This window comes from Papio anubis, chromosome 10 (genome assembly GCF_008728515.1).
Source record: "Papio anubis isolate 15944 chromosome 10, Panubis1.0, whole genome shotgun sequence".
Classification (NCBI taxonomy): domain Eukaryota; kingdom Metazoa; phylum Chordata; class Mammalia; order Primates; family Cercopithecidae; genus Papio; species Papio anubis.
This window is the reverse complement of record NC_044985.1, coordinates 26678441-26695432: the sequence shown is the minus strand read 5'-3', so window position 1 is coordinate 26695432 and position 16992 is coordinate 26678441. Positions and strand designations below refer to the sequence as shown.

General features: G+C 35.0%; 1 long non-coding RNA gene across 1 annotated transcript in view; it reads left to right on the top strand.

Annotated features, from left to right (window-relative positions):
- LOC103876214 overlaps window positions 1-16633 on the top strand; it is a 29978-nt gene extending 13345 nt beyond the window's left edge. The window contains exons 3-4 of the long non-coding RNA XR_002516059.2: window positions 6210-6845; window positions 16089-16633. This is a non-coding gene — a long non-coding RNA (uncharacterized LOC103876214). The remainder of the gene's footprint in view (window positions 1-6209; window positions 6846-16088) is intronic.
- The last annotated feature ends 359 nt before the right edge of the window (window positions 16634-16992 follow it).

Genomic DNA, 16992 nt, shown 5'->3' with positions numbered 1-16992 from the left:
TGCAGCCATAAAAAAGGATAAGTTTGTATCCTTTGTAGGGACATGGATGCAGCTGGAAACCACCATTCACAGCAAATTATCACAAGAACAGAAAACCAAACACCGCATGTTCTCACTCATAGGTGAGAACTGAACAATGAGATCACTTGGACTCGGGAAAGGCAACATCACACACCGGGGCCTATTATGGGGAGGAGGGAGAGGGGAGGGATTGCATTGGGAGTTATACCTGATGTAAATGACGAGTTGATGGGTGCCGACGAGTTGATGGGTGCAGCACACCAACATGGCACAAGTATACATATGTAACAAACCTGCATGTTATGCACATGTACCCTAGAACTTGAAGTATAATAATAAATAATAATAATAATAATAAAGTGAGCACTGGATCGTTTCTTTCTTACCAGTTTCTGGCTCTCTTAAATGGAAAAAAAGAAAAGCTTAAAGACTTAAAGGCATTTAGTTGCATTGAACTTTAAAGCAACTCAGGACCAATATGTCTCACTGCCAAGTTATATTTAGTCTTTCTGGGGTGAATAGTTTTATCTTTTTAGATAAATGGAATTATAAAAGTTTTAAATTGCTCTTGTCTTATGTTAAATATGAATAATAATACTTATAACCTGACTATTTTAGAGAGATATAATGAGGAGGATTTATGAGATGCATGAAAAAATCTCCAAGCTTCTTGGAACAAAAGCTTCACATATCTACATTTCTGGAAATATAAAAATACTTGAGCATCAATCGTGGCATGAAAGATGTGCTGGCATTACAGTACATGTTAAACTCTATGCACATCTGATCTGATTTGAGGAGTTTGTATATCATTTTTTCCCATAAGAATTCCATATCATTTTACAAATATTTCCAGTCACTACACTGTGATGAACTATAAGCTAATTACCAATTTACAGGCAAATTTATATTATAATTTTGGGGAAGCATGGGGGTTGGAAATAACAATAAATAAACATGGTTAAAATTGGTTTGGCCAGGTGTAATGGTTCACACCTGTAATCTCAGCACTTTGGAAGGCTCAGGTTGAAGAATCACTTGACACCAGAAGTTTGAGACCAGTCCTAGCAAATATAGCAAGACCCCATGTATTAAAAATAAAAATTAAAAATTAAAAAGCTGGCTGGGCATGGTGGTGTTTGCTGTAGTCCCAGCTGCTCTGAAGACTGAGGCAGGAGGATTGCTTCAATACAACAGTTTGAGACTTCAGTGTGCTATAATTGAGCCACTGCCCTCTGGCCAGGGCAACTGTGTGAGACTCAGTGTCAAAAAACAAAAGTCTTAAATAGTAAAATAAATTGTTTGATTTACATAACCACAAGAATTGAGATAGCACTGTCTTCAGACAATGATTGATTTAGAGACTCAATAGTCAATGACATTCCCAAGGAAGATGCTTCCTCTACTTTCTACTTTGCCTTAAAATCTGTTGGTGTTATCCTAAAGCTTTTTCCCATCATGGTATGAAGATGGCTTTTAGCAGCTCATGAGACTGCAAGTTTGCTTCTCATATCGTAGCCTCAGAAATCTTTTGAAAACTCCAGAATTTGCTGATGGACTTAGCCTAGGTCACATGTTTCACTGTGACACCATTAATATGTCAGTTTGTTTGATACATAGATCCCCAAGTGAAAATTGGGACCTGTTGTGAAGGTTGAGTTTAATTTTCAGGTGAACAAAGATATATATCTCAATGTATATGTAAATCTAGATATATCAGCTTCAAAAATTAATGCCTATTCAGAGCAAGTTAGCTATTGTTTATGTTAAAAATATAAGTATAAATGGTATGCCAAGAGCTTACTTGCATGTTAGTATCAAAATAGCTTATATATGCCCTCAAAATTTGTATTTCAAAATGGCATGCCTCATTCTAATTTTATTGCATATGCATATATATGTGTAGGCTTTTGTGCATGTATTTTTTTCAATTTCTGAAAATTTCTAGACTACACTTACATATTCCAGAAAGCAAACCTGGTCTTCAGTTTCCACTTCACTTTGGCGTCTGCTTCCGTTCTATTGATCCTTGCTCTCTACCCACCTATTGGACAGCATATCTCTGCTTTCTTTTTTTTTTTCTGAGACAGAGTCTCACTCTGTCACCCAGGCTGGAGTGCTGTGGCACGATCTCGGCTCACTGCAACCTCCACCTCCCGGATTCAAGCGATTCTCCTGCCTCAGCCTCCCCAGTAGCTGGAACTACAGGCGCCCGCCACCACTCCTGGCTAATTTTTTGTATTTTTAGTGGAGACAGGGTTTCACGGTGTTTCGATCTCCTGACCTCGTAATCTGCCTGCCTCAGCCTCTCAAAGTGCTGGGATTACAGGCATGAGCCACCGCGCCCAGCCAGCTCTGCTTTCTTTAAGGCCATGGAGTTTGGTGTTTCTCTGTATAAAATGCTTTTACTAAGCTCCTTATGGAACTCCACAAGGAGTTGGCTGGCTTCTCATCATTTCGGGTGTCTATTCAAAAGTCATTCTTAAAAGAGGCCTTCTTGGCCATCTTTTCAAGATGATGCCCCATCATCTATTATATTAACTTATTTTATTATTCTGATAATACTATCAGTATCTAAATTTTTTATACTGCTCATTTTTTTTTAAAATCGCCAATTACTTTATTTATCTCTTCACATTAGAATGTTAGCTTTAGAAGAGACATTGTCTCGTTTATCAAGACTGTTTTGCTCACCCATGTATTCCCTGCATAGAATTGTGTCTGGTATATAGCAGGTGTGACAAACATGTGGAAAATGAGCAAATGAATGTGTTATCTCTGTGATTCTTCTCTCTTGTCCTGCTTCTCAAGTATGAGCGTGAATTTGTCCTTAGTTTCTCACTGAGGAAGTTAAACTTAAAACATTATAGAAGAGAATCAAAACCTTCGGTGTAATTTATAACTGATACTAGACAGGCCAATCTCAGAGCTAAAAGGTACATCTAAACTAGAACTTAACTATTAAGAGGCTCCTAACAAGATAGCTCCTGCCTAGCTTCCAGCCTGTGTCTATGCTGTATTGGCCAATTTCCATTTCTCCTAATTCCTCTACTCGCCACCCACCTAAACCAGTATTCTTTAGCATGACAATCCTACTAGCCATGGAAAGACAGGTATTTCTCTTTTCTCCTAGTCTAAGACTTACCAACTCAGTTTCTGTTCCAAGTTTGACCTCTTCCCCGAATGATTTTCATGAACATTTTTATTCTGTTTAAGGACAATTTCACTTCCAACCACACACATATGATCTTGCCCAACTTCTTCTAAAGAATAATCCTACTGGGACAAATACTCTTCCATCAGCCCCTCTCTTGAAAAACACACTATTTGCCTTGAATAATAATAGCACGAGAAATCAACAATCTAATAGTTCAATGTTTAGCCAAGCCCAATTTATTGCCAATGTACAGTTTTGTCTGTTTGATTTTTACCCCCAAGCTAGAGTTAACTGAGCTTTCAGGTCTTTCCCGAAGTCCTTTGAGGTCTCTCTTGCTGACAGCTTGTGGCCATTGTTTTCACAAAAATGTCCCCAAGGGCTTACTTAATTTTCAGAGAGAGCACATTCTAAATCCATCCTTGGAGAACAATTCCTCTAAGGGAAGGACAATCTGTGGAAATGTAACTCTGCTTGCAACAAAGCCAGCCTCTTTATATTATCTTACAAAGCAATTGCATTCCTTGGAGTCACATCACTGATTTACATCCTCAAAATTAAAGAAGTCCATTTTCAGTGTGTGGTGTTCCTGGAACGATAAAACAGCCTCTCTGAAAGAAGAATCATCTCTAACAATTGGAAGGCAGAAAATTTCCTGACTGCTTTAAAAGAACAGGTTTGTTTAGTTTAGATTTTATTTCTTTGCTCTACACCCTTTCAACCTTGCCTATGCTAGCTTTAGATTTCAGGAATATTAGCATGAAGTTTGAATCTAAATTAAAATAAAAGTGTCGGGTATACACATAATCCATAGACATCTCTGCTAGTAAGATGTCTGCTTAAGGCTTTCAGATGCTCTTCCAGGGATCACTGCCTTTTCCACCTTCCAAACTGTTTTTATGTCATAATTAGCCAGTTATACCATCTTGGGAAGAAGTGAGCCAAATTGAGATTCTCAAGTGGAATACAGGTATGAGCAAAAGTGTTGAATAAAAATGTTCAAAAAAACCTAGCTGTCTGCCCTACCATTCTCCAACAGGAGAAATGGCATCACAAACAACTTTAGTTACATTCTTCCAATTTACAGGTACATAACATTTGGAAGAGTGACAAAGGGTTAAGGTTTTCTCGTATCAGGAAGAAAACATATTTCATGCACATCATAAGGATTTTGAAAACTGATTGATCAATGGTGAAGGATTTAAGCCAATAATCAAGAGTTGCTGCTCATATTCTCTGATAAATTTCAGTTTCTCCAGAAGAAATTCATACATTTGTCTACATGTAAATCATGTGGACAGTTCTCCTCTAGGGATTATAGAATTCTTAATGCTGAACTTGATATAACTTGGAGGTTAAATATGGAGTCATATTTAAAAATAGTTTTTTCCCCCCCTTAGGCTTCCAATGATATAGGCCAAATACTTGAACTTGGGGTTTGCTAACCTTTAAGGCCAAAAGTCTTAAGAGAGAAAAGCCCATGTTAATGGCTTAATGTAGAGTAGTGGAGACATCTGACAAAGGGAATTCATTTTAGTAGCACTTTAATGAAGTGAGAGTTTGGCAAGAGAAGCTGAGAAGTCAAAGGTTGAGGTGGTAATGGACTGGATTTCTCTTGAATTATTGGGACTTCAGTTTGATTGATTTAGTAAAAGATATACTTAAGGCCATTATGGATAGAGCACTCAAAGGTGCCATTATCTCAATCCTCTCATTGCTACTACTTCAATCCTTCTAGAAACTGTTACTTCCTCTTACTTCTTATTGCCTTTCTCTATTGCTGTATTAGTGTCTCAATTAGTATCTCACATGTCATTGTTTCTTGCTATAGTTCATCTTCCAGATTTCACACAGAATTATCATTCTGAAACACAACTGCTAAAATCATATTTGACTTACAAGAAGGTAAATTGCTTCTACCTTAATGTACAGCTATGGCAATATCTAGCAAAATTAAGAATATCACTTAACCAAGTAATTTCAAGAAGTTTTCTTGTAGCTTTATACTTATCCATGTAAAATGGTGAATGCCTAAGAATATCCATTGTGGTGCAGAAGACATAAAAAATATCTGGAAAAAGCTAAATACCTATCTGTGAAAGACAGGCTATATTGACTATGGTACATTCAAACAATGGCATTCATGTAATCATTATAATGAATAAAACAGATTTGCATGTATGAAAATGCATTGTCTGTTAGATTTATTTACTATGGAAAAAATAAACAAGATATGGAATAGTGTATGGGGAAAAATATTTAGAAAGAGTAGAAGGGTAAACATGAAGGTGTTCATACCCATTACCTCTTAGAAGGGATCTAGGAGAAAAAAGTAGGTGGGAGACTCACTTGTTATTGTAAACAGTTTGCTTATTTATGAATTCAACTTGTGCTGTAATGCTCATTAAAATATAATTGTTTTTAAAAATCATATAATGGCTTTCAATAATCTCTTGGATAACCTAAAAATCTATTAGTATTATATTTATTATAAAGACAGATGCATCTGATACAATAACATTAGTATTATATATAATATAATGCCATATATATCTATGATGTCATATATATATATACCTAATAATGCCACATACAGATGATATTTTGAAGATGATATATTATTACATAACTAATATAAATACATAACAGTGGTGTATGGGAGTATTCCTGTTGCCAGTTACCAATTTAAAATCTTCCAAAATTTGCACCAACAGAGCTTTCTTAGTTTGTACAAGTCACATAGCAGGGAGTTTGGTGGTCTCTGTTATAAATTAGTTCTGTGTGATTTTGAAGAATTGCTTAAAGTGGAACTTTTTTGAATTTTTAAAAATGACATTTATTGAACACTATATAAAATTCACAGTATGTAAAATATAATTCATAATCTCAGTACTTACAGAAACTTTTATAAGTGTGGGAACTGAGAGGTAAGGGAGGTCAAATAACTTATTCAACATCACCCAGCAAGTACATGAAAGAGTCATGATTTGAACACAGTTCTCCTGGCTGAAACCCGTGCTTACTTTCTCCTCAGGGACACCTCCAGAAGTGATGTCATGAGGGAGCAATGGCAGTGTGATTGCAAAGTAGATTTCCACAGGGAGGAGAAATGCTTTCAGGATAAGGCGATTGTGGAAATTTTCCTGAGGAAAGTGACACTGGATGAGCAGAATTTTAAGAAGATGAAATGGTGATAATATTTTAGTCTGAATCATATGAACTCATCATTTTTGTATGTCAAAAATTAAAATATCGAAAAGTTCATGTGATTTATCTAAAATATATTTGTGGCGGTGGTTATGACAAGGGTAAAGTTTAAAAAATGAGGAGTTTCAATCCTCTCTCAGGATCTCTACTCTCAAGAGGGCGCCTAAATGTTAGAAGGAAAGGGGAAAATCAGAAACATGAACAGATTAGACTACAGGTATTCTGGGAATAGAAGAATGAATTTTTAAATGGGATGAAGTTCAAGGATAAATTTTTAATGCCATAATCGCTAACATATGAGTAATTCATTTATTTTTAGACCGTTGTTTAAATTAAGAGTGAAAATTATGCACTTAAAACTCACATGTTGATTAAAAAAATGCTACTGAAAGAATATGAAGAAAATAATTTAAATAATAAAATCCTGGAAACAACTTTAACAGAGTGGACAAATAATTCAACAGTAAGTATACTTTAGGAAAATACATGCTGGGAATAGAGGTCTTATTTCAGGATTTGGCAGTACATTTAACATTAGAAAATATTTTAATGTCTTACTTTAAAAAAAAAAAACTTTCATTTTAGGTTCGGGGCTATATGTGAACATTTGTTTTATAGGTAAACTCATGTCATAGGAATTTGTTGTACAGGTTATTTCATCTCCCAGATATTAAGCCTAGTACCCAGTAGTTATTTTTTCTTTTCTTCTTCCTCCTCCCATCCTCCATCCTTAAGTAGACCCTACTGTCTGTTATTCATTTTTTGTGTTTGTGAGTTCTCATCATTAGCTCTTACTTATAAGTGAGAACATATGGTATTTGGTTTTCTGTTCCTGCATTAGTTTGCTAAGGATAATGGCCTCCAGCTCCATTCACATCCCCACAAAAGACATTATCTTGTTCTTTTTATGGCTGCATAGTATTCCATGGTGTACATGTACCAGATTTTCTTTATCCAATCTATCATTGATGGGGATTTAGGTTGATTACATGTCTTTGCGATTGTCAGTGGTGCTGCAATGAACATTCGTGTGCATGTGTCTTTATGGTAGAATGATTTATATTCCTTTGGGTATATACCCAGTAATGGGATTGCTGGGTCAAATGGTAGTTCTGCTTTTAGCTCTTGGAGGAATTGCCATGCTGCTTTCACAAGAATTGAACTAATTTGTACTCCCATCAACAGTGTATAAGCATTCCCTTTTCTCCACAACCTTGCCAGCATCTGTTATTTTTTGACATTTTCATAGTAGCCATTCTGACTGGTATAAAATGGTATATCACTGTGGTTTTGGTTTGCATTTCTCTAATGATCAGTGACATTGAGCTTTTTTCATATGCTTGTTGGTCACAGGTATGTCTTCTCTTGAAAAGTGTTTGTTAATGTCCTATTCCTACTTTTTAATGGGGCTGTTTGTTTCTTATTGTAAACTGTTATTTATACATGCTAGATATTAGACCTTTGTCAGATGCATAGTTTGCAAAAATTTTCTCCCATTCTGTAGGTTGACAATTATTCTGTTGATAGCTCTTAGCAACTATCAACAAGTTTTTGGTATGCAGAAAGCTTTGGCTGTGCAAAATCTTTTAAATTTAATTATATCCCATTTGCCAATTTTTGCTTTTGTCTCAGTTGCTTTTGGCATCATTGTCATGAAATTTTTGCTCATTTCTACATCCAAGATTGTATTGCTTAGGTCATCCTCCAGGGTTTTTACAGTTTTGGGTTTTACATTTAGGTCTTTAATCCATCTTGAGTTGATTTTTGTATATGGCATAAGGAAGACATCCAGCTTCAATCTTCTGCATGTGGCTGGCCAGTTATCCCAGCACCATTTATTAAATAGGAAGTTTTTCCCCCCATTGTGTGTTTTTGTCAGCTTTGTCAAAGATCAGATGGTCATAGGTTTCTGGCCTTGTTTCTAGCCTCTCTATTCTGTTCTACTGGTCTATATTCCTGTTTTTGTACCAGTACTATTTTATTTTGGTTACTGTAGCCCTGCAGTATAGTTTGAAGTTGGATAATGTGATGCCTCCAGCTTTGTTCTTTTTGCTTAGTATTGACTTACTATTGGGACTCTTTTTCGGTTCCAATTAATTTAACAATTTTTTTCTAGTTCTATGAAGAATGTCATTGGTAATTTGATAGGAATAGCATTTAATCTATAATTTGTTTTGGGCAGTATGGTATTTAAATGATATTGATTCTGCCTCTTCATGAGCATGGGATGTTTTTCAATTTGTTTGTGTCTTCTCTGATTTCTTTGAGCAGTTCTTTGTAGTTCTCATTGCAGAGATATTTCATCTTCCTGGGTAGCTGTGTTCCTAGATATCTTAATATTTTGTGGCAGTTGTGAATAGGATTGCTTTCCTGATTTGATTCTTGGCTTGACTGTTGTCTATGTATAGGACTGCTAGTGATTTTGTACGTTGATTTTTTATCCTGAAACTTATGTGATACAGAATCATGTAGTCTGCAAACAGGGAGAGTGTGACTTCCTTTCTTTCTATTTGGATGCCCTTTATTTCTTTCTCTTGCCTGATTGCTCTGGCTAGGACTTCCAATATTATGTTGAATAAAAGTGGCATATGACATCCTGCTCTTGTTTTGGTTTTCAAGGGGAATACTTCCAGCTTTTGCCCATTCAGTATGATGTTAGCTGTGAGTTTATCATAGATGGCTCTTATCATTTTGAGGTGTGTTCCTTCAAAACCTAGTTTATTGAGCATTTTTAACATGAACAGATGTTGAATTTTATCCAAAACCTTTTCTGTATCTATTGAGACAACCATGTGTTTTTGTCTTTAGTTCTGTTAATATGATAATCACATTTGTTGATCTGTGTATGTTGAACCAATCTTGAATCCTGGGGATGAAACATACTTGATGTGGTGGAATAGCTTTTTGATATGCTGCTGGATTCCATTTGCAAGTATTGTGTTGAGAATTTTTGCATAGATGTTCATCAAGGATACTGACCTGAAGTTTTCTTTTTTTGTTGTTTCTCTGCCAGGTTTTGGTATCAGGATAATGTTAATCTCATAGAATGAGTTGGGGAGGAATCCCTCCTCCTCAATTTTTTGGAATAGTTTACTAGGAATGGGACCAGCTCTTCTTTATACATATGGTAGAATTTGTCTATGAATTCCTCTGGTGCTGGGCTTTATTTGGTTGGTGATATTTATTACTGATTCCGTTTCAGAGCTCATTATTGGTCTGTTCAGGGAATCAGTTTCTTCCTAGGTCATTCTTGGGAAGGCATATGTGTCCAGGAATTTATCTATCTCATCTAGGTTTTCTAATGTGTCCATAGAGACGTTTGATGTAGTTTCTGATGGTTAATTTTATTCCTGTCAGATCAGTGATACCATCTTCTTCATCATTTCTAATTATATTTATTTGCAACTTCTCTTTTCTTTATTAGTCAAGCTAGTGGCTTATCTATCTTATAAATGCTTTCAAAAAAAACAACTTCTGGATTCATTGATCTTTTGAATTTTTGTGTGTTTCAGTTTTCTTCAGTTCAGCTTTGTTTGTTTTGTTTTGTTTTGTTTTGTTTTTGGCTTCTGCTAGCTTTGGGGTTGATTTTCTGTTGCTTCTCTAGTTCTTCTACTTGTGATGTTAAGTTGTTAATTTGAGATCTTTCTACTTTTTGATGTGAGCGTTTTGTGCCATAAACTTCCCTCTTGACACTGCCTTAGCTGTGTCCCAGAGTTCTGGTATGTTGTATCTTTGATCTTGTTAGTTTCAAATAACTTCTTGATTTCTGCCTTAATTTCATTATCTACCCCAAAGTCACTCAGGAATATGTTGTTTAATTTCCCTGTAATTGCATGGTTTTAAGTGATTTTCTTAGTCTTGATTTCTATTTTTATCAGGCTGTTGTCCCATAACATGATCGGTATGATTTTGGTTCTTTTACGTTTTCTGAGGATTATTTTATGTCCAATTATGTGTTCAGCTTTACAGTATGTGCCATGTGGCTATGAGAAGAATCTATTCTTACCTGTTGCTTCAGGGTGGATAGTTCTGTAGAGGTCTATCAGATCCATTTGGTCAAAATTGAGTTCAGGCCCTGAATATCTTTGTTAATTTTCTGCCTTGATGATCTGTCTAATAATGTCAATGGAGTGTTGAAGTCTCCCATTATTATTGTGTGGGGGTCTCCATCACTTTTGAGGTCTCTAAGAATTTGTTTTATATATCTGGGTGTTCCTATGTTGAGTGCATATATGTTTAGAATAGTTAGTTCTTCTTCTTGAATTGAACCCTTTATTACTATGTAATGATCTTCTTTGTCTTTTTGAATATTTTTGGTTTAATGTTTATTTTTTTCTGAAATTAGGATTGCAACCCTGCTCTTTTCTGTTTTCCATTTGCTAAGTAGATTTACTCCCATCCCTTTATTTTGAGCCTATGGGTGTCATTATGTGTGAGATGGGTCTTTCGAAGACAGCGTACCATTGGGTCTTGCTTTTTTATTCAGCTTGTCTCTCTGTGCCTTTTAAGTGGGGCATCTAGCCTGTTTACATTCAAGGTTATGTATAGATTTGATCCTGTCATTTTGGTGTTAGGTGGTTACTATGCTGGCTTATTTGTATGGTTGAATTATATTGTCTCTAGTCTGTGTATTTAAGTGTGTTTTTGTGTTAGCTTGTAGTGGTCTTTCCTTTCTATATTTAGTACTTCTTTCAAGATCTCTTGTAAGGTAGGTCTGGTAGTAATGAACTCTCTCAACATTTGCTTATTTGAAAAGAATCTTATTTCTCCTTCATTTAGGAAGCTTAGTTTGGTTGGATATGACATTTTTGGTTGAAGATTTTTTTCTTTAAGAATGTTGAATATAGGTCCCCAGTCTCTTCTGACTTATAGAGTTTCAGCTGAGAGGTCTGATGTTAGCCTGATAGGGTTCCCTATGTAGGTGACCTGCCCTTTCCCTCTAGCTGCCTTTAACATTCTTTCGTTCATTTTGACATTGGAAAATCTGATAATTATGTGGCTTGAGAATGATCTTCTTGTGAAGAATCTTGCAGGGATTCTCTGTATTTCCTGAATTTAACTGTTGGCCTCTCTAGAAAGGCTGGGAAAGTTTTCATGAACAATATCCTGAAATGTGTTTTCCAAGTTTGCTTTCTGTGAGTATTTTAAATCAGTTTTTAAACACTGTTATTATTATTATGATTTTTTTTTGAGATGGAGTCTTGCCTCTGTCACACAGGCTGGAGTGCAGTGGCGCGATCTTGGCTCACTGCAAGCTCAACCTCCCGGTTTCATGCCATTCTCCTGCCTCAGCCTCCCAAGTAGCTGAGACTACAGGCGCCTGCCACCACACCTGGCTAATTTTTTTGTATTAAATAATATTTTTTAAAATTTTATTTTAGTGTGTAAGAACACAAAGTGAGATCTCTTAACAAGCTTTTAAGTGTTCAAGTGGAACTTCTTTATCAAAATATTCGTACATAGCGTTAAGGCCCGAATGTACAATGTATCTTTAAAAATTATCTTATTAAACTCCATATTGTATATATATACAGAAAATTGCACAAATCACAAACACACAGCTAAATAAATATTATAATGCTACCAAATTTTATTTAAACACAAACAAATTAAAAATATAACCTAATCAGAATGAAGAAGCATACCTTGTTCCACTTCCCAGTCATCATTATGCTCAAATAAAACTTCCTTCCTGATTTTTGAAACTTGATTTTCTTCTGTTTTAAAATTTTATATAAGTAGAATCATAAATTATATATTTTTTTGGTTTGGCTCATTTTATTCAACATTATGTTTGTAAAATTCATATTCATCCATGTAGTCACATGTAGTAATGATCCATTAATTTTCATTAATGTTTTATATCACATTATACGAATGTAGTACAATTTATTTACTTATTTAACTGTTAACATACATTTGAGATGTTTCAGATTTGGAGCTGTTACATACAGTGCTGCCATGTGCATGTTAATTCATGTCCTGTGGTACACATATGCTCACAAATATAAATATATAAATATATTTCTTTCAATATACTTTTGACGTTGATTGGACATTTAGTATCTCTTTTTTTGTGAAGTGTCAAGTCTTCGATTTGGTTGACTATTTTTTTCTTATTGATTTATAAGAATTTAAAAAATATGTGCTCTTCAATGTCAAATATATGTAATTAAAATATATACTTGTACTTGCTGAGTCATCTTTTTGACCTTTTTTTTTTTTTTTTTTTTTTTTTTTTTGAACAGAGTCTCACTCACCATCACACCAGGCTGGAGTGCAGTGGTGCTATCTCAGCTCACTGCAAGCTCCGCCTCGAGGGTTCCGCGCCATTCTCCTGCCTCAGCCTCCCGGTAGCTGGGACTACGGCGCCTGCCACAGCACGGCCTGAATTTTTAATTTTTTTTTTTTGGTATTTTTAGTGGAGACGGAGTTTCACCGTGTTAGCCAGGACGGCCTCCATCTCCTGACCTCGTGATCCACCCGCCTCGGCCGCCCAAAGTGCTGGGATTACAGGAACTTTCTTAATGATATGTTTGATCAACAAAAGTTCTTAATTTTAAGGTTGTTCAATTTATTATTGAAATTGTCTTTAAGATTAGCGCATTCTTTTCTATTTAAGAAACCTTTGTTATACCAAGTTTATGAAGAAATTCTCCACTGTTATTTTCCAGAACCAAGCTAACCAATAGAACTTTCCATGATGAGGAAAATATTGTAAATCTGTGCTGATCGATACAATAGACACTAGCTATGTAGGAATAATGGGCTCTTGAAATATAGTTACTACTACTGATAAAATAAGTTTTTTATTTAATTTATTAGAGACAGACTCTCCCTCTGTTGTCCAGGCTGGGGTACTGTGGTGCAATCAGGGCTCACTGCAGCCTCAAGTTACTGTGCTAAAGGGATGCTTCCTCCTCAGTCTCCAGAGTAGCTGGGACTACAGGTGCGAGCCACTGTGCCCGTCTAATTTTTATATTTTGTTGTAGAGTTTTTATTTTATTTTGTTTAGAGACACTCTAAATTAAAAAGAGTGTCGTTATGTTTCCCAGGCTTATCCCAAACTGTTGGCTTCAAGCAATTCTTCTGCCTTGGCCTCTCAAACTACTGGGATTACAGGTGTGAGACATTGAGGCTGGCTGAAGTTTTAATTTTTAATTCAAATTTAAATAGCCACATGTGGCTAGTGACTCTCCAATTAAATACAACAATTTATTCATTTTATTTTTTAAAAAGTTTTATGGGTAGATCTACAATCCATCTAGAATGGGTTGTTTGTGCATTTGGAGAATTAATTAACCCAGCACTATATTTTGGGAAGGGTCCCTTTACCAACTGAACATCAGTGATACTTTTGTAACTATGAATGTGTGGTTGTTTTTCTTGACCCTAATCTATTAAATTGTTGTGTTTATCAATCTTATTATACTTTCTTAGTCATTGTAACTTTATAATATATTTGATGTATGGTATTATGAGTCTAACATTTTTTCTTTCTTTTCAATATTATTTTGACTATTCTTGGCTCTTCCTAGTTCTATATGATTTTTCATATCAACTTATCAATATTCACAAACTTTCTGAGTTTTTGATTGCATTAAACCTAAGAATATCTTGGGAATACTAATATCCTTTTTTGAATTTGTGAATATTTCTTTTATTTATTCATCTTTTCTTCAATTTCAATCCATAATATTTTATAATTTTCTTTGCAGGAGACTTGTCCATCTTGAATTGTATGGTAAACAGTATAATTCTTAAAATTTAAGTTAATTCTTGATGGCTGGCATATAAACATGCAATTTATTTTTAATTGACCTTGTATAGAGGTATCAAAGTGTCTGTTTTAATTATAGTATTTTATAGATGCTTTTGGATGTTCTACATACACAATCATATTACGTGGAAACTGGCTCACATAATTATGGAGGCTGGCATGTCCTAAATCTGGCTGGCAGGTTAGAGACCCAGAATAGGCACCTGTGCAGATGAAGTCCTAAGACAGTCTGCTGGAGAACTCTCTCTTGCTTGGGGAGGCTGGTCTTTTTGTTCTAGTCAGCCATCAACTTATTGGATAAAGCCCACCCACATTATGAAAGGCAATCTCCTTTACCCCAAATTCACTGATTTAAATCCTGAACTCATCCAGAAATACCCTCTAAGTTTAAAAAATATATTGGTAACATCGTTGCACAAACCATGTGAAGTGTATGTTTCTCCCAAAATGTATGTGTTAATCCTTTAGTCTTACCACTAAATATTACTGACACTACTTATATATCTTTACACTGTCTCAATAAATACATCTGTCTTCCTGCCCTTCTACTTCTCTGTAAATTTTCCTTGGCTTCCATGATCCTCTTACAAATGACATCCCTTACCAATGTCTCTAGCCAAGCATGTATCCAAAACATACTTTTAAATGCGACAATTCCATGTGTCTTTTTTTGTCCAAGAAACAGACATTCATAAACATGGTAAATACTTATATAAATGAATAAAAACAGGTCAATAAATATGTAGCAGGTCAATAAATATGTTGCTACAATAAATATGTAGCAAAAAACAGAAAAGGAGAAAAAAGGAACAAAGAAAATAATTATATTAATGTATCTTGATTTTAAGAAATTATTATGAGATAAAAGGAGTTCATTTGACATATTTGGTTTTGTTCTAAAATAACAAAAAGAAAAGTAGATATGATATTTTGTGCTTCCTACTTCAATAAAAACTAAGTTAATGGGTGCTAAACATAAGAGGCAGATACCAGGAATATTAGAGAGGAAGACAAAAATTCTGATTGGCTAAAAAAGGATATAAAAATGTTGAAAGTTTCCAAGGTTATGTCTTATTTCAAGTCAGGTTTGCCTAATTTTACTGTAATATGCACAAAGTAAATTAGTTTTTGACAAATGATCAAAAATCACTTTTGTAAGTACATAAAAATAAAATATAAATATTGTAAATTATCATCTAAAGATTTGATGTTAATACAAAAGACACACCCACTTATAGAGCTCTCCAGTTTACTGACAGATCTTTCAGAAACGTACAAATCTATTCCCTACTTAGTGGTGTCGGATTCTATTTAGTAATTCAGTTTCTTTTCACAACATATTATATAGTCTCATTTGCCACTATTCAAAATAATGCCTTATTATTATAAAATATTAAGTAAAAATAAAAGAGACCATCTACACATTACAAGTTTACCATTGGTTCACAAAATTTATGTCTTATTTGAAAAAGTACTTAAAGTGTTTAAATCTAAGATATTTTACAATTGCCACAAACCTTTTTAAATGACAATATGCATTCATGTAAGCTAAAATCTAATTTGAATTATTGGGGTGAACAAAATAAAGCTAATACCTCTTTCGACAAACTTTCTATATACGAAAGTCTTAGGACACATGTTTATTAAACACGCAGTATTAAAACAGGGTGCATTTTTTGCTTTTGACATTTTTAATATTAAAATACAAAAGCAAATGAAGTAAGAAGTATAATGTAGAACACTCATAAATTTGTTTAAATTTAATTTCAAACATGTGTGTGATAGCCTTTACGTGTACACAGGTGGATTTGTTGCTGTAGAAGATATTATAGTTGGCCTAAATCAATATGTTTCCTCATCTCTTCACTTGCTCTCCTCTGCTGAGTTCTGGAAAGCTAAAAATTAAACTTCCATTCATCCTTGCAGCTATGGGCAGCCAAGTGATCCCTGAGGGTGTAAAATTTGTCCTGCCAACTGGGGGAGAAGAAGCATGAGAAGGAACGCTGTAAAAGATGAAAAAGGCGGGATGAAAGTTCAGTGGTCAGAAATAAAAAGAAGCTGTATCCTTTCTGGCACCTTGAGCTTCCTTACCAGCTCTATGTTGCCTCCTGTCAAGATTTTATGGTGTGTAGAACAAAACTCAAATTTCGAAGTTGCTATAGGTTATGTTTTTGTTTACCTGAAGCAAAGTGCATTATTAAATAATAAAGCAACTATGTATTTCTCTCTCTCTTCTGTTTTAGTGGCTCCTTAGGAGTCAACTTGAAGCAAATATGCATTTTTAAAATTCTGCATATTGACAAATATTTTTAAATGTGCACCTTTTAATGTATTTATCACTGATATGACAATATGAGGAAGTGTCCAAAACAGATATAACCCATCAATAAAATAAACAATTGTCATCTTTGAACTTCATTCAGATCTAAAATTATTTAGAGTCTTGTACTTTATGTAATATGAGATATATATCAGATATATATCTCTCTTATTTATTTATTTATTTATTTATTTATTTATTTTTTTATTTATTTTTGAGACGGAGTCTTTGCTCTGTAGCCCGGGCTGGAGTGCAGTGGCCGGATCTCAGCTCACTGCAAGCTCCGCCTCCCGGGTTTGTGCCATTCTCCTGCCTCAGCCTCCCGAGTAGCTGGGACTACAGGCGCCCGCCACCTCGCCCGGCTAGTTTTTTGTATTTTTAGTAGAGACGGGGTTTCACCGTGTTAGCCAGGATGGTCTCGATCTCCTGACCTCGTGATCCGCCCGTCTCGGCCTCCCAAAGTGCTGGGATTACAGGCTTGAGCCACCGCGCCCGGCCTATCTCTCTTAT